Source organism: Jaculus jaculus, chromosome 19 (assembly GCF_020740685.1).
Source record: "Jaculus jaculus isolate mJacJac1 chromosome 19, mJacJac1.mat.Y.cur, whole genome shotgun sequence".
Classification (NCBI taxonomy): domain Eukaryota; kingdom Metazoa; phylum Chordata; class Mammalia; order Rodentia; family Dipodidae; genus Jaculus; species Jaculus jaculus.
This window is the reverse complement of record NC_059120.1, coordinates 41,487,775-41,492,914: the sequence shown is the minus strand read 5'-3', so window position 1 is coordinate 41,492,914 and position 5,140 is coordinate 41,487,775.

The window sequence follows — 5,140 nt, the reverse complement described above, 5'->3', positions numbered from 1 at the left end:
AAGTCACAAAACTCAGCTTAAAAAGAACCCTCTCCTTGTCAACCATATGGAGAAGCTTGCAGAGCAGCCAGGTTCCGAGAGTCCATAGCCCACAACAGCGTCAGCAAGGCCCACAGAGGATCAGCGGAGGTTGGGCTTTGAGCCCACGCCACACTCTTATCAGCCTGGGCAAGAATGGCCCAAACCCTTGCTCTCCTCAGAGACTTCCGCCTAGCCAGCATCTGTTTCCTCTCCTATATTTAAATGCCAGGTTAGTGAAATTTCAGAGCATTTCTGCCTATTCAGAACAGAGCCTCCCACAGAACACCCAGGCCACACTAACACAGAGCCAGGGGCCTCCACTTTTCAAACCTTTTGACCGGGCTTGTGTTCCTGCTAATGGACTACAAGTACCACTGAATTTTTCTGAATTTCACCCAGAAATGGGCTTTCCTTACTTTTCCTGAACCTGGTTTTCTTTTCTTTCTAATATTTTCTTTTTATTTATTTGAGAGAGAGGGTGACAGATAGATAGAGACAGAGAGAATAGGCACACCAGAGCCTCCGGCTGCTAAAAACAAACTCCAAACACATGTACCATCTTGTTCGTCTGGCTTAGGTGGGTCCTGCGGAATCAAACCTGGGTCCTTTGGCTTTGCAGGTAAGCTCCTTAACCACTAAGCCGTTTCTCCAGCCCCAGAGCCCAGTTTTCAATCAGCCACAGGGAAGTGATCATTTAGCAATAACTGCTATTCACTCAGTACCTAGCCTCCTCATGCCAGACGCTTTAAACACATTACCTCTACAGTCAGGGATCTTCGACTTTGGCCCCTTGCAATTGTGGACTGGGTAATTCTTTGCCACGAATGGGACCACTGCGCACCCACAGCATCTCCCCACCAAACACCAGTAGTGAGCCCCTCCTCCTGACCATGACAACAAAGAATGTACTCAGATATTATGGAATGTTCAGGAATGGGGGTGGGGCAACATCACTACCAGGTAGGAAGTCTGCTGCTCTACACAAGAAGTCTCAATTAGAGAGGTTCAGGCAACATCCCCAAGATCGTATGGTGGCAGGCATAGCAGAAACAGTACCTAAAACTGAAGTTTGGCTAATTTTTTGGGACCCTGCTTTTAGTTCCTACACAAAGAGAAACATGAGGGATGAAGGGATGGCTCAGCAGTTAGGGCGCTTGCCTGCAAAGCCTAAATACCCAGGTTCAGTTCCCCAGGACCCATGTGAACCTGATGCACAACGTGGCACATGCATCTGAAGTTCATTTCCAGCAGCTAAAGGCCCTGGAGCACCCCTGTTTTTTTTCTCTCTCTCCCTAGTAAATAAATGACATTTTTTTCTTCTAAGAAAAAGGAAGACATGAACTTGGTATTGAAATCTATTTGCCAGAAAGCAATAGTGTCAATACACTCTGATCCCCTTTGACCCCTAAATTACTCAGACTTTGATTTCACAAGCTCTTGCTAACTCATCATAGCTTGACTTACGTATGAGATCTTGGGAGCAAAGTCATATGAGAGCTAGGTCACCCACCAAGCCTAGGAATTTAAGCTGTCATTTACAACCATGTGTCCCTTAAGTGTGCCAAAGGGGCTGAAAAGATGGCTTAGTGGTTAAGGCGCCTGCCTGCAAAGCCAATGGACCTCCGTTAAATTCCCCAGGACCCACGTAAGCCAGATGCACAAGGGGGCGCACGCATCTGGAGTTCGTTTGCAGTGACTGGAGGCCCTGGTGCGCCCATTCTCCCTCTCTCTCTCCCAAATAATTATTTTTTCAAGTGTGCAGAAGGCATTGGCCTGAGCCACTACTGTGCTGCTCTCTCTGGGATCTTGTGACGGTTTGGTCTTGGGGAGCAGTGGCAGCTCTTCAGTGGCTCACCTCCCCGGAATTACCACTCACACTTCTCCTCGAGCTTCGTCTCTTTTTGGTTCTGCTTTAGTTCATGAAAGTCTTAACTGGCATAAAATATACCCTGGAACAGGGACGAGGAAGCTCTGGGACAGGGGCTCACTCTAGAACTCTCCATCCTTCCAGGTGCTACAATTGCAGGCTTGTGCCATAATGCCCAGCCACAATGTACCTACTTTGCAAATTACACCACTGCCCGTGACACAGAAGGTGTATAATTGAAGAGACCACTAGGCACATAATTATCAAGTCACAGGGACACGAATTTAAAGCATAACTGAGACCATCACAAGAGGAGGTTTCTCTCTGTCCCTTTTTCCTCTGCTGCCTTCCAATAACTTCGTGATGTTTCCTCTTCTTCGCTGCGCCCTGCTGTACACAGGCAACGTCAGCACAGCCAGTGGACTGCACATTAGCAGACAGAACCTTCCCGTTCACTTTCCTTTTGGTTGGTTTGTTTTCAAGGCAGGGTTTCCCTCTATCCCAGGCTGATCTGGAACTCACTCTGTAGTCCCAGGCTTGCCTTGAACTCACAGTGATCCTCCTGCCTCTGTACCCCAAGTACTGAGATCAAAGGCACGTGACACCACGCCGGGCTCAGTTTTCCATGGTGTGGGAAAAAGCAGCAAAATGTGAAAGTAAATTCTCCAGAAAATGATTAAGTTAATGCAAGGAGGAGTTTACTACTTTCTTTCCTTTATGGGGGAAGTGGTAGCTAACAGCAGCTGTTCCCAGATGGCTAGAGTCCAAAGGCCTTGGCCACCTTAGTAAGGGCTCAGTCACCAGTGAGATAGCTGTCATCCCGCTGTTCTCCAAAAGCACCCATAGTGCTCCTCTCGACTCATCATCACCAGAGAATCTTCATTACGAACTCATATAAAATCAACAATCTCCCGAATGAGTCAGCAAGTAGATGATGGCTAAAGGATGAGCTTAGATCTGTCTCCAATCCAAGGATTTGGAAGATGAGGACTTCTCAGTATACCAGGGTTCCAGAATTTCTCAACCACATGAAACGAAGGGAAGGTGAGGTTTAGCGCTAACGACAAAGAAACTGCCTCAGAGAAGCATGTAAAGATAATTAAGAGACTGTTTTGGGTGCAAACTGTTCACTTTTCAAATATATCTGAAAATAATCTTTCCAGAGGGCATGAGAAGTGCAAAGCCTGATGGCCCCAGGTTCAATTCCCCAGTACTCATGTAAACCAGATGCACAATGTAGGGCATCTGTCTGGAGTTCATTGCAGTAGCAGGAAGCCCTGGTGTGCATAATCTCTCTCCCTCCACCCCACCCTCTCTCAAATAAATATTTAAAATATGTTTCCAAATTACAGGCTTATAGGTATCAACCCATTAGTGAATTGTGAAGTCAACACAGTGGATCATGACCATGTTTTCAACTAAGTGAACTGGAAAAAAGTGGATATGTCAGACTACATTACACATAGAAATGGTATTTTCGTTTGGATAGTGTGGTTGTTCGTGGGTAGCAATCTACCATAAATTTCTCTTGCTTTGCTCCATTGGAGCTAACTGATATGCAATAAAGTACACACATTACATTTTGGCATGTATGTTTGTCTGTGAAACCATTACTACACTTACCATAATAAACATGTCCATGGCTCCCCAGAATCTTTCATAATCACTCCTTCTCTCCCCTCCCCAGTCTCTTTCTAACTACTGATTTTTTTGTTTGACACTGTGTATGAGCTTGGACTTTCTAGGAACTGATGGAAATGTAGTATAGACATGTGCTCTTTTTTCACATGGCTACTGTCACCCCACCGAACACAGGATTCATCCATTGGCTTCTGGGCATCCACAGCGCCTTGTTATTGGAGAGTAGACTCCACTTCCGAGGATCTATCACAGAGTGCTTGTGCTTTTACCTGCACATGCTCTTTCCACTATGGGGTCATTAGAAATGTAGTTGTCGTAAATATTCATGTGCAATATATATGGATTTGTTTTCCCCTTTGGGCAAATACCTAGTTAGGGAATCCCTGGATCATATGCTTAACTTATGGAACTCCAAATCTTATTGTAAAATGATTGTAACATGTTACAATCCCATAAGTAATGAATAATACCAGAAATAAATGAGAGTTCAAGTTTCTGTAAATAGATTGTTACCAGTGCTTAGACTGATTGATTTTAGTCATTCTGGTTGTTGTGTGTAACATCTCATTTAACTTTGTGTATATGGTCACATGTCAACTAATAAAGGAAATTTGTTAGGTAAATTTTACCTTGTATGGTCACTGAAATGACTTATACAAACCTAAATGGTATAGGTTAGTACCTCCCCATGGTCTGTTGGTACATTCTATTTTAATTTTTTATTTTTTTAATTTATTTATTTGAGAGTGACAGACATAGAGAGAAAGACAGATGGAGGGAGAGAGAGAGAATGGGCGCACCAAGGCTTCCAGCCACTGCAAACGAACTCCAGATGCGTGCGCCCCCTTGTGCATCTGGCTAACGTGGGACCTGGGGAACCGAGCCTCGAACCGGGGTCCTTCGGCTTCACAGGCAAGCGCTTAACCGCTAATCCATCTCTCCAGCCCTGTTGGTACATTCTAGATCCACAGGAAACACAGAAGATATGAGGCTGCTACCAGTGGAACACAGCACACTGTTTAAATAGAAGTAGTTCTCCACTTATAAAATAATGATAAAAGACATAGTAAAAATATAAACTAGCAATGGTTGTTTATCATCATTATCAAATCTCATGTACTACATGTAATTTATTGTATATGCTGCACTTTTTATGGTAGGTAGCACCACAAACACATGAGCATAGAGGTTAGCTAAGTTGTAGGATTCTTAAAAAGTATTTTATTTCTATTTATTTGGGAGAGAGAGAATGGGCATGCCAGGGCCTCTGGCCACTGCAAATGAATTCCAGATGTGTGTGCCCCCCTTATGGATCTGGCTTATGTGGGTCCTGGGGAGTCAAACCCGGGTCCTTTGGCTTTGCAGGCAAGTGTGGCAACTGCTAAGCAATCTCTCCAGCCCCAAGTTATAGAATTAAAAAAATTTTTTTTAATTATTTGAGAGAGAGAATGTGAACATTCTAGGACCTCTTGCTACTGTGAATGAACTCCAGATACAAGCGTCACTTTGTGTATCTAACTTTATGTGGGGTACTGGGGAATCACACCCAGGCTGTCAGGATTTACAAGCAAGCACATTTAGCCACTGAGCCATCTCTCCACCCACCTATAG